At 42.8% G+C, this 21401-nt stretch overlaps 1 protein-coding gene across 1 annotated transcript in view; it reads left to right on the forward strand.

Moving 5' to 3' along the window:
- The window catches only part of ppm1e (protein phosphatase, Mg2+/Mn2+ dependent, 1E), a 67683-nt gene that overhangs the window by 9310 nt on the left and 36972 nt on the right, over positions 1–21401 (forward strand). The window lies entirely within an intron of this gene.

Genomic DNA, 21401 nt, shown 5'->3' on the forward strand with positions numbered 1-21401 from the left:
TGTTCATGTGTTGGTGTGTGGCGACAGGGAGGGAGGGAGTTGGAGGTGGTGACGGGGACATTTGCATGGTGACACGTGTCTCTCAACCTCACTAGACAGAGCAGGAAACTCAACCAAAACATGGATTAACCTCAGCAGGAAGGTGTGTGTGTGGTTTGGGGAAGTGATCGAACCCACCGCTTACCCCCTGCATCACCCAATACCGCTGAGATGTCCTTGAGCAAGGCGCTGATCGGAACCCCCAACTATAGGCCTGTCACAATTGTTACATACTCGCGTGATCGCAATTATTTGAGATAATCGCAATTATTTTTCGTCGTCAAATGTTTCCATCTTGAAAAATGCGGTACAGGCATAAGTTCCGACATACTAAATAGCCCGACACCCCAAACCCTAACTAACCCTAACCGAAAGCACGACGCAACGCATGTCGGACCAACGCATGGCGGAAGCCATGCGTTGTTATTTGCGCATGTCGGACTTTTGGTGTGTCGGATTAAGTGTGTGCACCCCGAAAAAAATAGCCATACATTTTCAGTTTTCAAAAATAGCGGAAATAGTTGATCTAGAACAAGCTTACAACACTTGTGTGTTCTGTACGCTTGTAGATCTTCTATTTCTGAAAATGTATGGACATTTGTCATTTTTTTGTGAGTACGAAGGCTAAAAGGCCAAACGGAAATACAAATGTTCCAATGTTCAATGCAATGCAGACACGTTTAAATCGTTAATCGCAATTATTTGTGGGACAATTAACTTTGTTAAGAATTTGTACTCGTGACCGGCCTACCCCCAACTGCTGATGTGGAGCTGCCCAGTTGCCAGTAGTACAGTATAAGACTGTGGTCGCACTGGACAGTTCCCAGGTCTGTGTCATTTTAAATGGGTTTTCTTTGTGGCTTTCGCCTTTATTTTATATATTTTATGGAGGGACAGACAGTAGGCTGACAGGAAATGGGAAGAGAGATGGGGGGGAAGACATGCAGTAAAGGCCATCGGGATTCTTGAACATTGTTGAAAAATCTTGAAAGAGTGAGAACTACAGATTTTAGAAGGCATTATTTTGTAGAATCGGCCTCAGGTCATATATATCATGCTCTGACGTTAATTCCAAACCCTGCATCTATAAGACAACAGGAGGCTTTGAAAGACCACTATGCCTTCCACAAGAGTTGCCATGGAAACCAGTGATGCCTCATCGGTTTATTAACAGCACAGATGGAATGGGTTTGAAATGAATGTCCAGAATTGTTGTCTAAATATACAGTATTCTTTAAAAAAATCATACCCGTGTGAAGTGAGTGGTGCAACGAGTCCCCGGGGGGGGGTCCCCGGAAGTTCCAGACCCACAGGGACACGGCCAGGGTGCCGGCCCGGTTCTGGCGAGCCGCCCCACGTCCGAAAGGGTCGGGAAATGACAGAGTTACTAGAGTTACTTTTTGATAGTTATAATGTATTTGTGAAAGGGATCCTCTGCCTTTGACAAGAGACTGCAGTAGCACATTATGGGTAGCTCAGTCGGTATAGATCGCTCGCCTTTGGACCACAAGGTCAAGGATTGTATTGTACTGGGAGCTGATGGTGTTGGTAGGTGTGGCGCTCGGCTCCGCCTCAGCAATCCATCTCCCAGGGGTCTAGTGCAGGGGTTCCCAACCCTCCCAACCTCCCAATCCATCTCCCAGGGGTCTAGTGCAGGGGTTCCCAACCCTCCCAACCTCCCAATCCATCTCCCAGGGGTCTAGTGCAGGGGTTCCCAACCCTCCCAACCTCCCAATCTATTTCCACGGACCGGCTGACAGTTCATTAAATGTTCGCAGACCGGCATGGCATGGTACAAATGGACCCTTACAGGTCCATTTGGTTCCATTTGTACACTCCCAGAGTCAAATGAACTCCGGTGGTATACATAGCTAGTACACCAGTGGTTCCCAAACTTTTTAGCCCAAGACCCAAAAGAGAGATTAGACGTTTGCCCAGGACCCCAACTAGTGAAACTATAGCAGATCTACAAGCTCACAACGTGTCGCTTTGCGCTGTGTTGTGAGCTTGTAGATTTGCTATTTTCACTTCTTCTTTGATTTGTCTTTTCTTTTTCTTTTTTATTCTTCATGAAATCACTGAAAATTACTTGTTTTTAATTTAATAATCGTTTTGCTTTTTTGGGAATGATTTTTGAAAATGTTTTTGTGATAATAATAATAATTAAAAACAAAATGTAGGAAACAAAAAATAAAGGGACCCATAAAAATGTGTCCTCCACCCACAGTGTTTGGGAACCACTGGGCTACACTATATATACAGTTTATACGTAAGTGGTGTTAAATGTACCACGCTTACACGGTGTTGACTATTCATTATTCATGACAGAGGCTAGTTGGACATGGTTTATTGAAAGCCAGTGCAGCTGGAAAAGTGCACGCCCATATGCCATCCATCGTCACTGGATATTGTCGGGGAGAAACCTTGTATTTTCATATATTGGTTTTTTTTCTTTCCCCGCAGAATAATGCTTCATCAATGACGAAGCATGAAGTGAAGTCTTGTATGACGAATCGTCATACAAGACTGTCACACTGAAGTGGTGAAAACAGCCGATCTACAAGTTCGATCAACAAAGCACATTTTGAAGTTGTCGATTTGGCTAACATTTTCAAATGTTTCAAAAGTAATAATAAAAAAAAGAAAAGGGGAACAGTTTCGGACATACAAGGTTTCCACCCGATGTCGACGAGTGCAAATGTAAATGTTGAACCTAGTGCCACTTAATCAGCTGATTTATTGCTAGAGAGGAAGGATTTGGACAGAGTACATAAAATGTAATATGCCAGCCACTCCATTACGGTATCATGGTGTCTGCTTAGGATCAGCACCCTTGACAGTGGCTGCCAAAGGCACTAAATCCTAAATGCGCTCGTTTGCTTATTATTATTAGTTAATAGTTATTAGTAGGTAGAGTAAGTGTCGTGATATCTTTTGATATAGTGTTTTTTCAGTACTCCATTTATTTGTGCCATCAATGTATCATTTCCTTTGCTTACTAAAGAGCTGGAGAGACCCACTTTATTGAACAAACACTCTAGTCTAGTCTATAGCTATAATGCTTGCTATCAGAGCTATTTAACGTGTATTTTAACACTGATGATTGCTTCGCTCCTGATTGTGCTGCTTGACACATTGTCCAGGGACACGCCTCCGATTCCGATTCGCTCACGCCTCCGGACAATGTTTCAATCAGCAATGCCCAATCGGTATACACACTCCCTTGGGTCGTCATCGGCCAAAGTCGATTAGACGAACGGTTCTCGAGATACGTATGTGAATGAGAGACAGACAGGCAGGCAGGCAGGCAGCCTGGAGCTGCCGAAAATACCCGATCTACAAGGAAAAAAGCCATGCCGATTGCTCTGAATATGAATGTGCTGAACCTGTTGTCTCTTCAACAGACTTGATTGCTTGGCCCCCAGAAGTGCTGCTTAAGATGTTATCAAGCTTCACACTCCACATTGCACTCCCTCGGCTCCTCAGCAATAGACCCACGTAGATCTGATGAAGGGTCCTCCAGATATTTGAATGACAGACAGGTGGTCTTTTCAATAGACAAACGTTTGGGGATAGAAAAACTAAAAAATCCCAACGACAACAACAAAGAACCAACACAGGATAGAAATAATCAAGACAACGTCCTATGACAGTGTCCCATCTCTACTATGTATTAAGTCCTATTAACCCATTTTGGGTGGGAACCCCTTTTGGTGTTTTAAACATTGTTTATTTGGTGGCGCGCTACGAGCTTGTAGATCTGCTATTTTTGAAAAATCGTAAAAAATGTGGCGCAAATCTTTGAATATATATTCTTTCAAAGTGAATGTTTTTAAATCAGGTCTAAATAGGTTAAAGTGTAGTATAATAGGATGAATATTATCAAACAGTCTGAAGGGTCAAAGCAACAAAAGAAAAACGTGGCCCAATAAGTGCAGTTTGAGCGCTTTAGTTTGTGTCCAAGGTGTAGTTGGCTCACAGCAGCAGCATGTGGCTCCCTCAGTGGGCAGACGTGGCCTAGTATCAGTGCAGCCCTCAGGGTGAAGGACAGAGCTCACCTTGTTGCATAGTGCATACAACAGGCCTTTTACACAGTGCTTCTTAACCCATTTTGATGTTTCTATGTCAGTCGTTCTTTTCGATTTTTCCAAAATGTGTTAATGGGGATGGGAATTATTGGCTGATACCGGTGTTTATTTGGCTCCCCCAGAGTTAGTGCCGAATTGTCCTTGAGCAAGACGCTGAACCCCTAATTTCTCCCGATGAGGAGGTTGGTGCCTTGCATGCTTTTCCTCTGCCATCGGTGTATGAATGCGTGTGTGACTGCATGGGTGAATGTAATGCACAATCTATGTAAAGCTCTTTGGATAAAAGCGCTATATATAAAGGCACCATTTACCATTTATCTTTTTTTAAGTACCCTCTGTTTGATATGAATTAGGCCACGGTCCCCCATTTGATATATACATTTTAAAATCTCTAGAAGACCCTCAGACGTCATGGTTCTTCTACTTCAGAAACCCACCTCCCAGGGATTTATTTTAACATGAGTTTAACAGTGAGTTCTATAATAGCATGCTAACAGTATTGGAACAGTCCACTGCCCTAGTCTGAGACACATATGGGATAGTTCCAGGGGTTCCCCAGCAATATGTGTTCATACAACATCACAATCATTTTATACATTTTATACGTATACAAGCTCACAGCGTGACACTTCATCTCGCTATACAAGCTTGTACATCTGTTATTTTTTAGGGGGTAATGTGGTGTATTTTCTTTACATAAATCTTCTCTTCTGCCAGGTGTCTGTCAGAAAACAATTTCAAATTGGGTCCCGTCGCGGCCAAACATATCAATCTGGGGGTCCTTGGTGGCACCAAAAAGTTTGAGAACTACCGCGTCATAGGGGACACGCGCAGGTGTAGAAAGGACACCATGTGTCGATGCCATGGCGCCATGGGCGAACAAGTTAAAAAACACCTTTGAGTAGTCTTACGTAAGAGACCACAGGAAACACTTTGCTGCAAAGAGCTCTGTGCGTCGCAGGGTTTATATTATAAAATGAATGCTGCCTCTCCAGGGACCTCGGGGCGACGGCAGCGGCTGTCCCTCCATGCTTTTCATTTGTATAAAAGAGGTCCTTGACCTCTTCCTGTGCTTTGCCAGCCGGGGCTAATTTGATCGAACGGTAATTGATTGTCTCGGCTCCCTCCCCACCCACCCAGTTGCGGAACATCATCTTGCTTTGTGGCTTTCGGTGGCATATGTTTTTTCTTTTTTTCCTTTCCCACCCACACACTTTTCCGTAGGATCAAATCTTGTACAAGGACTTGGGTCCTTCCTTGTTCAAGACCTTCGTACAAGACCACTATAATGTGGAACACTAGCTGCGACATAATGCATTAAAGGATATGAATCACTCAATGGTCTCTTTCAAAATTGGCCTGAAGAAAAAATTAAAAAAATCTATCAGCAGACCACAAGGGGAGGTAAATGTAAATCCCCATCGAAAGGATGGTCAGTTCAGTTTTATTTTCGGAATGTTGGACATACAGTACGTACATAAAGAAACATAATTTTCATTTTTTTCCTCCTTTCTTTTGAGTGTCCGTTTCTTGTTTCCTGCCATAGGCTTGTCGGGTTTTACCCCTGGAGTCCCTTTGCTTAAGGTACACAACATGTGTACAGATGTACATCTGTCTACCTGCATAGTGCATACATACATGTAGTAAGATGTCATTCACTGCCTCTGTTTTCCTTTTTCTCCTTTGTACATAAATGGTAAATGGTGCATTTACTGTATATATATAGGCCTTTATCCAAGGCTTTACATATATAGTGTTTGCATTCGTTGATGACATGTATTATCTTTCATGCTAGGTTGATCAATTGAATACACAGGACTGCAATGGAAACAAGTCCCCAGGACTTGTTTGTGTTATCCATTTAACCTTAGCTGTTTACATTTAGGACTATTAAAGTATTCAATCAATAATAATAATAAAAAATAGGCGATCTATATACAGTATATACAACCAGTCACATTGTGTTTTTCCCCACACAATCTCTTCACCGGAAAATAGCTGTTCTACAAGCTCACAACATGTCGCAACATGGTGCATCATACGTAAGTGTGCAGATCTGTTATTTATTCGGAGAGAGCTCCAGAATAAGAACAGAATGGGAATATGTAACTATAGGAGCTATGTAAAAAAGAAAAAGGTTACACAGTTGGACTTTTACTCACTCACCCTTTCAAATAAATGGTCAAAATGGGGAACGTGGCAGGTATAAAGGCGGTGGCTTTAAGCGCAGTGGCATTGGCTCTTTTATTCCCATTGTAGCACGCAGCATAATGGAAGACATATCTCATCCACTTCATCATCATTGAAGTGAGCTTCAGCAGCCCCTCTGTACAAAACATGCAGTCAAAAGGCTTTGTAGTGAAAACAGCATGGAGTGGATAAATAGACCGCCTCTCAGCCCCATACACTGTGAGGCTGTTGTTGTTGGCATCTCCCGTGGAAGCTGTTTAGAGTCTTTTGTGTCCGGGTCGCTGTCAGTGTCTATTACAGCGCTCCTATATTGTCTGTTTTGCAGTGCGCCTCCATTAGAGCCTGATTCATGCCACGTTTGTGGGGGACTGATGCCAATGCCAATTTTCTATAGCGGACGGTAGCTCTCTCGAACCCCCAAGTTGAAAGTATTTGGCCACAGACGACCACCCCATCGGAAATAGTTTTCCTGAAAAACGTGTTCAAATGACGATTGATTGATCATCAAAATAAACATGCTCTGAAAATACATGCTTAACAACAACTTCTCGGCTGCTGTGTCAGATTGGTGGGCCCAGATAGTGTCAAGTGGGCCCAGATCCAGGAGAGGTGGAGAACCAGTACCGTCCCAGATGTAGAGTTGCTGGCCGGCTCCATATTATGCAGATCTAGTAGGTCATCCAGGGTTTAATGAGGTCAGTGTTGTGATCTTCATATATGGAGATCCAGGTGATGGTAGTCAGCTCCACATGTGGAGATCCATGTGTTGTACCGACTTGGTTCATTTGCAAGTGTGACTCGCGTCACGGCAACCACAGTGGTTATCATGAGACTGTCACAATATGGCTCTATATTGACATTCCCATATATGGGGAAGGGCCCCTGGCGATGTCATCTACGTCCCAGCGCGGAATGATCCACTGATGAATAACAACCCGATTAAAAACAGATGCCTTCCTGTGCTGGCGTGCCAACATGGACATCAAGCCGGTCACAAGCCGCCATGCCGTGATCCAGTATACCTCACCAAGTACGAGCCCCCTTCTGAGACGCTCGGGGAGGTTTCGAAGAAGTTGCATAATCGTGACAGCGCTAGGTCCGGTGATGCATTCGCCATGGCACTGGTCGGCTCTGTGGGGTATCGCGACTACTACATATACTGTATGCCCAGAGCCATATATGGAGATCCCTGATGATGTCATGAGGCGTGACCATGAACGAACCAATAGCCTGTATTGCCATACAGTACATAGGGACACTGGGTCTAAATCGATAGTCCAATCGGTGATGCCGGTGTCACTTCCAGGTGGGCAGGCACGATTGTATTGTCATTCTATAGCAGACTAATAATCAGAACAGAGCATCCACTTAAATCCCTCATGTACCGTCTCAGAACAAAACGACCTCCTTTCTTTGCACTGAACTAGTTTCACAACCTGAAACGATGAAACGCCCTTCTGCTCACATCTTAAAGATGACCGGGTACAGTCACTCCATGTTTGACACCATGCATAACAGTTAAATGCAGATACATTAAAAAAGATACCACCACAACATTAGTGAAATGTGAAAAACATAAATAAAAACAATTCGTAGTAGTAGTACAGTAGTACAATAGCCACTATAGTGTTGCGTTGGTTCTCAACCTTTTCAGGCCCGTGACCACTCCACATAATCATATTTGAACTGGGGAACCCCCCCCCCCCCTACCCTGGCAAGCACTTTTGTGCTTGCCAGGGTCTCCATGTTCTAACCTTTTAGATTTATTTGTCCTACTACTTGAACACGCACGAGCGAGCGCGCGCACAAGTATCAAAACTAGCAGATCTAGAAGCTCAAAATCTTGTATATCTTTCAGTCCAAGAGCTACTCTCTGTGATATACAGTATATAAACATTTGAATAAGTATTTGAAGGTTTTCAGAAAACTTAGGTTAGTTAGGCTTTAGAAGGCGTTTTTAGAATCGACCAATACAGCCTTATAGGTTAAGGGTTAACCCATTCAGAACGGGAACCCATTTTGGTGTTAACATTATGTTATGCTTTAGCTATTGAAAAATAGCAGATCTACAAGCTCATAGCGCGCCACCGAGTGGCGCGCTACGAGCTTGTAGGTCTGCTATTTTTGAAAAAAATCGAAGAACGACTGACATTTTTAGAATCTGATCTCAGGTCAGAATGGGTTAAATGTGGTTAGAATGTAGTTATTTTATCGTCAAGACACATACAACCCCCCTCCTCCTCCTCCTCCTCCTCAGGCTGTGTCGCAGCATGACCGCAAAGTAGGACATGGCTGCCATTTAGGCCACGTCCACGCTAATGCGGATACATTTTAACCACTTAATAGACCACAGTGTCCCCATTCTGGGCATGTCGTACTATACTATTCACAGCATTCTGTGAAAATAGCAGATTTACAAGCTCAAGTTGTGACGTGTAATGCCGCGTAGTGAGCTTTTAGATCTGCTATTTCCGACGCAGACATTTGGATCAATACTATAGACCCCTGTGTGGGGGCGAGGGTATACACCGGTGAACGAAGGAGAAGTGTATGGAAATGCATCTGTTTTTTTCGGGGGTTTTTTACAACCAAAAAGCCGGCGTTTTTTGTTTTGTTTTGAATACCGAAAATAGATCGTTTACGAAACGTATTAATTGCATTTGAAAGCGTTGGTGTCGTAATTGGGTGTTACTGTGTGGACTGGGGAAAACATTGCTTTTCTAAGAGGGCGATCTAATATTGTCTTGATCCAGGCTGTAGCCAAGCATCGAAAATGGCTACACATTTAGTTTTTGTTTTGATTGTGCTGTTGAATGCCTCTGTATTATATCCCTGAGATATAATTGGGCAGTGAATTGCCAGCACACTTTATTTTGTTGGTAAATTAACGACCTAATAATTGATCACACTACAGTCAACGGTGTCACACATAAGTATCAAAAGTAGCAGATCCGCAAGCTCGAAACGTGGTGTGAAGTAATACCTTTCACCTTGAGTTCATTCAGTTAATGCATTGGAAGGAAGTCACCAGAAGGAATGAGGTGCGTCTTCAGTGAGGTCTAATGTGGGTGCAGGTCTGTAACCAAGCCTTTTTACACTGGGGATGAACTGGTTCAGGTCTGTAACCCAGCCCCTTTTCCACTGGGGTCGAACTGGTTCAGGTCTGTAACCCAGCCCCTTTTACACTGGGGATGAACTGGTTCAGGTCTGTAACCCGGCCCCTTTTCCACTGGGGTCGAACTGGTTCAGGTCTGTAACCCAGCCCCTTTTACACTGCGGTGGAACTGGTTCAGGTCTGTAACTCGGCCCCTTTTACACTGCGGTTGAACTGGTTCAGGTCTGTAACTCGGCCCCTTTTACACTGCTGTTGAACTGGTTCAGGTCTGTAACTCGGCCCCTTTTACACTGGGGTTGAACTGGTTCAATATGCAGCCTAATATTGAACCAGTTCAGAGCGTTTCCACTGAAAATGAATTGGTTCAAGACTCTGAAAGTTAATTGGTTCGGAACTGGAGCCAAAAAAATGGATGCTGGTTCTGTGGAAAAAGCACCAAGGTTCCAAGAAACTAGAACGGAACCAGTTCCAGAACCACGGTTCTGTTGGTTGATATATGGGGCCTGAGAGTGTGTAAAAGGGGGACCAGATCCATTTGGTCCTTTTTGCATACTCTCAGAGTTATGGGGGGCAGGGGCCTATGGTCCTAATGCGTACCAAACTGGGGGTCCTTGAAATAAAAATGTAAAGAATGTATAGAAGAAAAATAGTAAAACATGTTTATACGTTTAGGGATAAGGGGTAAGGGGTGGCTGTTGTACATACTTGTCTTCACTGACATGGAGATTCAACAGTCTCTTCTTTCGGCTGGAGAGACATTATGTATGAGAGAGAGAGAGAGAGAGAGAGAGGCCCCATTTTTGGAAGAGCAATGACCTTCAAAACAGCCAAAGCTGCTCACTGGCCTCTTTTTCCTTCCTTCCTTCCTTCCTTCCTTCCTTCCTTCCTCTCACTTTCTCTCTCTCACTTTCTCTCTCTCTCTCTCTCTCTCAGTCAGTAGTGTGGACTACAGGGGGAGGCTGCAGACCTGGCAGATGCATGGCCCAGGCAGGCTCTTCACCCAGACAGAAATAACCACATTATATGGCCTATATAGGCCTGTACTTCTCTCACCTAAATTGTTATCCGAAGCTATTTTCTGATCAGACAGCGTGACAGACATTAGTGGCACAGTGTTGAAACCGCCTGGACCAGTGCCTGGGCAGATATACAGTACAGTATAGACTGTCTAGGGCTGTATTTTGCGTGTCTTAAGTACCAGGTCTTATTACTTAACTTAAGACCTGGAGGCGTGGTCAATGCTCTTTGGCCACTCAAAATAGTCAAATGGCATTGATCACACCTCCAGGTCTTAAGTTAAGTAATAAGACCTGGTACTTAAGACACGCAAAATACAGCTAATTGTCTATCCACGTTGTGCATAGACATATTTCACGTAGGCTTTTCCAAGCTGCTTTAGGACCGTTTGAGGGTATAATGGAGTTAGCTGGTTTGGTCAAAAGCACCTCTTAATACTTTTCATTGGTTCAATTATTTCTTTAACCAACTAAACACACAGACATAAATAAACTGTGAACGCTGTATTAACCACTTTCAACCCGGTGTCCCTACTTTGGGCAGGCCAATATAGTTGAACATTTTCAATTTGTACATTTTTAAATGCAGATCTAGAATTTGCAATTATAGATTTCCCTGGAACGTCATCGCAAGACAAAGTATAAAACAGGGCTTAAGTGTTCTTTGTCGTAAGAATTGAATATGATTTATGTAAACCTAAAGTATTTTTTAGGCCCACGGTTGTTTTGGTGCACGCAGCGTACTTATTGTCAGGAATCAGTCTGTCTGAAGTAGAAGTAGAGTATACTGTATCATTTCTACAGCACTGTGTGGCAGGCAGATTTCAAAAGCTGATTGCGGCAAATCCTTTGGGCAGAGCTGGCACGGCTTAACATTGGATGCTGCAGCGGTTTGTGACTGTCCTGCTGCTTCGGTTTGCAGTGAAGTTCTCTCTCCATCACTGCATGTCCACCTGTCGTCCCTGTTTTTGGCCATGTCATTATAGCAGTGTTCATTTTAGTCCTAGTCTTTTGAATAACACACCGTTTAGTTTAGTCATCTGACATTTTTAGTCTTAGTCTAGTCGTGGTCGACTAAATATCAAATACCTTAGTCTTTTAGTGTTTTAGTCTTAGTCTTAGTGTTAATTTAGACAGAGAATTCAGATTTACACACCAATTAGTTTTTGTCCTATTTAGTCATCTGGAATGTTTAGTCTTAGTCGACTAAATATCGAAAACCTTAGTCTCAGTCTTAGTCAAAACAATTAAAACTGTAATATAGGCAGACATTGTCCGACATATCAAATGTTTAAAGACATGTAGACAGGCTATTTGCAGCTATTGTTTTTGAGTGGTACTAACCGCCCCAACATGTGGCTTTGTGTGTATGTATTACTATTGACCTTTCCTTCAGACAAGTACATTTCCCATTCACTTGTCCGGAGTCGGACACAAAACTCACTTGTCCGGAACACACAAATACATTTTAAATCAACTAACTGTATAAGTTGGTTTTGGTGAATACATTAGATGCATGTTCTCAGTTTACAAGTTAATGGTGCGTTCACACGGGCAGACACAACGACGCAAAGAAGCGTTGTGAATTGATTTGGAGCAGCTACATGCATCATTGCGTCTTTGCAACATCATGCCGCTGGCTTCCATTGACAATGAATGGTAGACTTTTACATCTTCCGCGTTCCGTGAACGCACCATAATAGCCCTATAAATAATGTCTGTGATCTTACATGCATTTCATGTATTCCAAATACAAGTAAAAAATGTAATACACCTGTCCGGAAATAATGAGTTGTCCCGGACAACAGGACAAGCCTTAATGTCAAGCCCTGAGTTGTATGTGTCACCTAATGATACATGGCAAGGATAAAGTTATTACCTTTTTTCCCCCCTCCAGTTGAAAATACATCATCTCTGTAGTCTGTCATAGACCATATGACAAAGTATAAATCATCCTCTAGAGATGATGCCACGCAGTGGCAGTGTAAAGTACATTTAAAGTACACAGTAGAAATGTGTACTTTACTTGATTATTTCCAATTTCCAATACTTCTACTCCACTACATCTCGGATCCGCATATTGTACTTTTGACTTTCCACTACATTTATTTGAAAACGTTAGTTACTATAGTTACTAGTAGATTTTGATTATTATTACAAAACAAATAGTTACTGGTAGATTTTGATTATTATTACAAAACAAACATTAACCACTTCAGACGTACAGTAGCCTATATACATTTCCACCATTTGAAAATACCCGATCTACAAGCTCACAATGAGTCGCAGAGCTTGTAGATCGCGTATTTTCAAAAGGTTATTAATTATTATACATTTGAAAACTTGAAATGGGACGTTCTGCACAATGAGTACTTTTGGTACATTTTGAAGCCAATACGTTTGTAGCTTTTACTCAAGTACATATTGCATTCAGGACGTTTACAGTACGTATTTCTACGCTGTAGTATTGATGTACTTTTACTTGTGGGAGTACTTTTTCCAACACTGATGGAGAGAGATTGTGGACTCTCTCTCTCTCCCATGCGGAGCGCATCCATGTCCTGTCTCTCCAATTTGACTAAATGGCAGTGGCCTTATCCAGTCTGTCTGCAGGCCTGTAAGCAGCTTTTATCTCCATCATTGTCAGTGGCAGGGTTGCCATGTCTACTTATTGTAAGCGATTATTTTATAATATATATATATATATAAATATCGCTGTGCTTTACTTTTGGGCTTGTTTCTTAAGTGTGTTTTCTTGTTTGGACTTGCTATCTAAAGCTGCTTGAATCAGTATTTCTTGCTCAAACATTTTCAAGGCAAGTACCCCCCATCATCTGAAAAATATTTCATGCCAAGGAATCGGATCCCCACAAGATGTGTGTTGTTAAAATGTTTCAAAAATAGTTTTGAAACTTTTTTCCCCAAGAATTCCTATTTTCAAATAGCCATGCACGAGTCGCACGTGCATGTGTGTGTGTGTGTGTGTGTGTGTGTGTGTGTGTGTGTGTGTGTGTGTGTGTGTGTGTGTGTGTGTGTGTGTGTGTGTGTGTGTGTGTGTGTGTGTGTGTGTGTGTGTGTGTGTGTGCTCATGTGGCTGTGGCCTAGTCGCTAATTTCGGCCTTGCTATTTTGTAGACCTGGTTCCTTATTTCTCTTGCAATACCTGGCGACGCCGACAGGGCGTGGCCCTTGGTGTCCTGTAACACCTCCTAAACGCATTGTAAGAGTACCGTCTGCATTATTGAGGCCACCGCCGCCGCCTGCATATTTAATAGAGGCTCGCCATGCTATTGCTTACCTGTTGAGACCTCTCTAGCAGTCTTTATACCCCCTAAGGGCTCTCTCATTGTGCTGGCCTTAGTTTGTTCCTTAGATTCACTTCATCGGATAGAAAGAAATAAAAGGCTGTTTTACCCGCGAGCTATAGCCTAGTGGAAAGTAAACCCAACACTGCATGGTTCCTCAATAGCGATTGCAAGCTTGGCCAGTAATTGTTTGTGGGGTGTCTGCCTGCTATGGAAGCCTTGTTCCGGACTGGAGTGATTGGTCAGGTATACCAGTGATATCATATCATGTAGTGATATCACTGCTATGGAAGCCTTGTTCCGGACTGGAGTGATTGGTCAGGTATACCAGTGATATCATATCATGTAGTGATATCACTGCTATGGAAGCCTTGTTCCGGACTGGAGTGATTGGTCAGGTATACCAGTGATATCAGTGATTGGTCAGGTATACTAGTGATTGGTCAGATACTAGTGATATTGGTCAGGTATACCAGTGATTGGTCAGGTATACCAGTGATATCACGTAGTGATATCAGATATGTTTCCTTTTGTTTTGGAAAGGTTTTTCTTGACTACCCCTCTTGTTGTGTCCGTGGAGGTCTCTTGACTTACAGTATTTATTTACTACCCCTCCTGTTGTATATCCGTGGAGGCCTCTTACAGTACTTTTTCTGTTTTGTCTGATCGCGAGGTTAAGCAAGCAACATTATGCCTTCCGGTTTTTGTGCGGAACGGAAGCCCCTGGCTTTCAGAGTCATATGAGCCATGTGAGCCTGTGTGCGTTAATCCGGCCCTGCCTACGACACGTTGATTCACTGTACAGTAGCTGACTTGACCTTGAAACAAGGCGCTGTATAGCGATATACTGTATATAGTATAGCCAGTGCTGAAACATTTTAGATTTAATATTGGCAACAAAAACTCCAGGACAGTGGTTCTTGGATTATTATTTTTTTAACACGCATCTTCTCTTCTGGGGGTCCCTGCCTGGCACTAAACATTTTCAGATGGGCGGAAAAGGTTTGAGATCCACTGATGCAATTTGCCTCAGGTCTTAATGAGTTAAGGAGCCTCACCTACGAATGCATATGCAAACAGGGGTGTGTGCGTGCAGTGACACGGCTCACCTGCGGCCCATTACCACACACACACACATACACACACACACACACACACACACACACACACACACACACACACACACACACACACACACACACTCTCTCTCAGCTGTTCAATTACATAACAGGAGGCTCTACATACACACACACACAGCCGAAAACCTGAGAATGAATTCCACGTACAGTAGCTTTGCCAATCTGAGCGCCACTGTTACTGTAGTCCTGGGAGTACTGAAACAAATATTTGAATTTTATAATTAATTCATGAACAGTTTTGCTTTTTTGGGAATGTTTTTTTGAAAATGTTAATAATAATAATACTAATAATAATAATAATAATAATAAACCAAATGTAGGAATCTCATACTAAGGGGACCCATAACAATGTGTCTGCGACCCACAAATGGGTCGCAGACACATTGTTTGGGAACCAGTATTCTAATAGTGTCAAGAATGCGTCAAGAATGCACGTAGAACAGGCGTCTCTTCCTGGTTTTTAAACAGCTGGTGGATGGAAATGACACTATAGGGCATGGCTTCAACTTGCAGCTTCAAGCACCCTCCAAATGGATTCCGAATGATTAAACGAGGTTTATTTAGGGCCTTCATGATGATGTCAATAATGACATGATCGGTTCCATCTGTGACAACTCATAGACGGGTCCCGGCAGCCAGCAGCAGCTGCCATTTGGGCGCCAATAACGGCCACTAACCGCCCACCTCCACCTACAACAATTGGCCAATCACAAAGCCACACGCAGTCTGCAGACAAGCGCACACACACAACCATGGAGACAGGGAAAATATGCCAACACAATCTCATGGACATGAACATTTTTGAAAGTGTCTGAAAAAATATCAAATCATTTTGATGTTTTTTTCCCCTCCACACAAATCTTCTCTTCTGGGGTTACGGGCACAAAACATTTTCAGGTGGGGGTCCGTGGCCAAATGGCCTACATATCAATTTGTGGATTGTCTGAAAAGAAAAGTCTGAGAACTACTGATTTAGAAGGCATTTGTAGAATTTACAATTTAGGCATTTAGCAGACACTTCAAGACCACTTTTCAACCTATCTTCATATAATTGGTCCTCACTAATATCTGTCTGTGTCTCATAGGAGGCCCAAGGCAGTTCAGAAACCCGTCCACCAATGACATCATCGATAAGGAATCCCAGCCAATAGAATGTGCAGGCTTTTTATTCCTGAAAAGTTGCAATGCGAAAATGGAAGCCATCAATCTCATGATAATAGAAATCTAAATAAATATATATATCGTTTTAAAAAGAATGGTCCAGGCGCATGCCACATAAAAGGCTCTGGCCTGACAGCACGTTGCGTGTTCGAGTCCCGTTCATGACGACCTTTGCTGCATGTCTCTCCCCTTCTCTCTCACCCTCTTCCCTGTCTATCTTCACTTGAAAGCCAAAAACAAATCTTGAAAAAAAAATTGAAAGAAAAAGTCTGCCTAGTGATGATGTCACTGTTGGACGGGTTTCTGAACTGCCCACAGCCCTGCTATATGAGTGAGACACTTCTGGGTCACGGGCTAAAAAGACTGAGTGGGAAAATAATTGTGGTATTTTATCATGACCATTAGTGAGGACAAATTATAGGAAGAGAGGTTGAAAAGTGGGGAAGTGGTCCTTTAATCCAGAGCGACATACAGTATAAAGAATGGGCCTCAGGTCTATGATGGGTTAAATCAACGTTTCTATCTCTCCTTTAATCTTTTTCAATAGAAATGGACAAGGCGGCAAAAACACCAGCGCCTTAACCCATTCTGACCTGAGATCAGATTCATACGAGGTTTCCACTGGACACACACTGGTCTGATTAACCCATTCTGACCTGAGATCAGATTCTAAAAATGTCAGTCGTTCTTCGAATTTTTCAAAAATAGCAGACCTACAAGCTCGTATCGCGCCACTCGGTGGCGCGATATGAGCTTGTAGATCTGCTATTTTTCAATAGCTAAAGCATAACATGATGCCAACACCAAAATGGGTGCCCGGTCAGAATGGGTTAAAGCCCTTATAACAGATCAAGCACGAGCTATCGAAAAAAGCAGCGCGGTTGGTCGGCTTTGTGCCGCGGCTATTTCTAATTTGGTTCCAGATTAGACATGCCGCTGTGCGGAGGCGTCGACATGTGAATGCATACAGAACGGCAGCAGTCAGCCCCGCTGACGTCACTCAGTGTCGTACTCTTATACGCGCTCCGTCCCCCGCGTTGCGTCACCCGCATGCCAAAAAGCATCTAGGGACGCACCGAGTGCCAAGGTATACGGATGACGTACACTACATCGTCACGCTACGATGCCCTCACTCGCCACGCTCCAGTTCACAGCCGAGAGAGGGAGAGAGAGAGAGAGAGAGAGAGAGAGAGAGAGAGAGAGAGAGAGAGAGAGAGAGAGAGAGAGAGGGAGGGAAAGACAGAGGGAGAGGTAGAGAGGGAGGGAGAGGGAAAGACAGAGGGAGACAGAGAGAGAGAGGGAGCCTCTGTCCCCTGAAGTCACCGTATTCACAATCCACGCTTTTTTCTTTTTTCGTCAAATTCATCTACTGCAGTGATTCTCAAAGGACACAAAAGATTTTTGGCTGCGGACCCCCCTCTGAAAATATGTTGTACCAGGGAGACCCCCCAGAACTCCAGAAGAGAAGATTTGTGTTAAAAAAAATCCCAGAATAGAAGATGTGCAAGCTCGAGTTGTGAGCTTAATTTGTACATCTGTAATTTTTTAATAGCAGCATATGGATTGATTGTAGTGGTTAAGTGGTTAAAATCATTGTGATGCTAAGTTAACTGCTTTTGCCACCCCTCCCAAGGACCCCTGGAAGTCCCCGGATCCCACTTTGAGAATCAACCCTCTAGTGTTTTATATTGGCTTGGGGACGCTTCTCTGAGTGAATGCAAATCTCGCCTGCGTGTCCTTCACAGCATGACCGATTGACTTCAAAGTCAAAGGCATGTGTTACCGAGGAACCACTTGTGAAGTAAAATTATCTTTGATATCAATCTTCATATATGGGGCATACACCGGCAGTAATACAATACATACACAATATACATACATACAATCGTCGCTGTCGTGTGGAAACCTCATATGTCCAAAACTGTTACGTTTCAGGATTCAAATTTAAAAAAAAATGCTTGTGGGAAATGCTCCTTTCCATACTTTTGTCTGACGCTGTGTAGTATGATCAAGCTAGCTAGGGCGTTAATTTATGAAACAACAAAGAGGTTTCTGCCCGACAGCCATGATACTAGTGTATGGGTGTTACACAGACAGTGCCTGCTGTCACTATGGGTGTTGCATAACTGGAGGGTTCCCTCCATTTAGCTCTCTGAGGCCCCGTTCATGATAAGATGCATTTTGTAGGCACAAAGGGTAGTAGTCAACAACATTATATTTACACCTGCCATTCAATTCCATCACCATTATACACTTATTAATGTTTGAAAAAAGGTGTGATTATAATGTACTGTACTGGCATTGTAATAATATAATATATATAATATAATATATAATAATGTCTCTAGTTAACAGTAGCATCAGCAGAATTAAATTACCCTATTTGCCTGAGTATAAGACTACGTTTCTACCCCCAATGGGAATATCCTAAAAAATACAGGGTCGTATTATAATCGGGGACTGGACTATTTGACATTCAATGTTCTTTTTCCACGAATGAGTCTTGAAAAATGGGCGTCGTCTTTATAATCAGAGTCGTCTTATATTCGGCACAATGCGGTACATATAGGGACCAAGTCCCAAGGACTTTTTTTGCGTGTGTGTTTGTGTGGGTGGGGGGAGTGTGCGTGTAATGCCGTTCATGCTTGTATAACTATACTTACAGTATGATGACCAATTAATGTCCCCACACATATTTTGTCGAGTTTGAGAAATAGACATATAGCAAGGCCACTTTTCCTGTCCTTACAAGAGAAATGGTTTAAATGGATACAAAAAAGTTTTCTTTCAGGATTCAGTCCAAATACTTGCTCCCTCCGACCTCTGTAGGCTATATCTGTTGGTTCGGAAAGGTTCTGAAGTTTACTGAATGACGTCAATTTGTAGTTGTACTTTAACAGTACTGGGCTTTAGGCTTATGATTTGGAAAATATTCAGATTGGTTAGGCATTCACAGGTCAGGTTTAGGTGTTACGCCAGATTCATACTTAATTGTATGCCCAAAAAGAGCCGATCTGCAAGCTCACAACGTATCACAACGCAGATAGTTTCGGCTCACAACACACGGTAAAACTCCGGCATTAGGGTTAATATTTGTACAAATGGCTAACTGAAAGGTGACAGCGGGGGTAGTGATTAGAGGTGTGGTTAGTTGAATACTGTAAAACAAGAATGACACGCGTATCATTGCCAGGTAAAACAAGCGCTATCCGTTGTGCATCTGTTTTTTTTTAATGTAACATAACTGCTGTTGGTTTCATTTGTTTCCAACGTTCTTTTGTTGGTTCAATCACTGTGTTTTGGTATGCCTTTCCTGTAGCTCCAGACTGTTAGCTCATAACATTAGCCGCTGTTGGCAGTGCGCCGTTTCAGAGTATGGGGTCAGACTCGGGCAGCCAATTATGACTAGGTCACGCCAAAGTTGTTAAAGCCAACAGCATCGAATATAGGCCAGGCTTCGCCGGGCAAAAATGACTTATTGTTAATGCCCATTCCAAGGCTCTGAGGGTAGGCCAGGTCAACCTTAGCAATGACAGGAACAGGGATACTATCCTACATTTTGTGACATCAAATGACAAAACATCACTTAAATTAGTCTGTGGCAGAGAAAATGTATGTGTGGTACCCATCTTACCCAGCACATCAGGGTAGCCTGGGAAGTTAAATGGAAAAAGGGAATATCCGCATTCTCTTCATCATTCAGTCTATCCACTATTGCAAGTATTATTTTATTACAGCAGCAGTATTTATTTTAGAAGCTTAATAAGTCCTGGTATCAGTAAGTCTGTGTGGGATGGATACTACTGTAAGTAAAGATACTGAGATATACAGAATGGATCTCTAGAAGCCATTTTCCCTGCTTTGACTATATGCTGGTTCCTCTATCCCATTTCAATGAATGACATTTAAATGTAAAAGCTGAAAGCTTAAATTCTGCACTTTCATAATCTGTAAAAAGAAAGCAAAAGGGGCGGGGGGGGGATTGGGGGGTGACGGGCTCTCCGTCCTCTCCTCAGCAGGGTTGCCATGTCTGCTTTTTTTATAAGTGACTTTGGGCTTGTCTTTCTGTGAAGTTGCTTGTCAATATTGGTGGTTGTGGTTAATTTCGGCTTCCTTCCTAAATGTTGTTTAAACCAGTGGTTCTCAAGCATTTTCATATCAAGGACCCCCAACTTAATATGTATTTACCGGACCAGATTTGTGTTGTTAAAATGTCTTTGCGATGCGTTTGTAGATCGACTATTTTCCAACAGCCGATGTATAGGTTTAAAGTGCTCGCGTGGCCTATAATAGCCTCTTCTTTTGGGCTCATTGTGCCAAGTACAGTACGTGTAGTACAAACACATACAAATAGCTTGCTCACCCACTCCCGCCCACACACCCAGCTCTCAGCTGTTTTTCAATGAGAATGTAAAACAAGACAATGACCTTGATAATGAATCAAAGTCAAAACCAGCACCGGTTACAAACAAACAAGCAAGGACAAGATGTGATTTTAAGGAAGTCCTGAAGCGGCCAAAAGAAGATCTGAAGAGAGAGAGGAAAGCTTGTTCAAATCAAATGGAACTTGAATGACCTGCGTCCAACTTCTGTTTAAAAATGTAGGAGTAACAAAACAGGGATATTTTGTATGTTTTAAGACTCTTATAATCCCACCTATTCCCATGCATTCACTTAGCCGTTAAGTGATTGCCTGGAAAAAGGTGGGATTATATGAACTTTTCTTGTTTTTCAAAGGACAATCCAGGGAAGTTGCCTTTCCCCTTTTTTTTAAATGCTAAAAAATTAAAGCTTTCCTGGAAAAGCATGTAAGGGCATACTTTTCACTGACATTCCCATGTTTAGCATCACTGTCCTGAGTGGACTCTAGGACTACTCTATCTACTCTAACTATACTATACAAAAACAACAATATAATGTACTGTGAATGGGGGAAGGGGAATGCTCAGCGCTGCTTTGTACAGCAGAGGTTTTTCAACTTGCCATGAGGACTCACTGAAGTGATTTGTTGGCATCAGTTTGGACGCGGCGACTTGTCAGTCACAGGTATCCACGTTGCCATGGATACGACCCTTGCTCTAGCCCTCGAGGGGTTAGTCTATTCATTTGACAGACAGCAAGGACATAAAACCATGGCTCTAGACATAAAGCGTCTATGTAGAAACACGGAGTGCTGCTGTCACAACGCCACGCTTGTGGCATTTGTAAGCGCCCACTCATTCCATTTGATCAGTGCATCTCCCTCTAAAATACTTTACTTGCGTAATTGTAATGCGTACTCTCTTTTGTATCGAAGTGTCCTTAGTAGTATGACTGAACAAGACTCTGAACCCCTATTATTGCTCCCGA

Source organism: Protomyctophum bolini (assembly GCF_963924005.1).
Source record: "Protomyctophum bolini genome assembly, chromosome: 13".
Taxonomy (NCBI): domain Eukaryota; kingdom Metazoa; phylum Chordata; class Actinopteri; order Myctophiformes; family Myctophidae; genus Protomyctophum; species Protomyctophum bolini.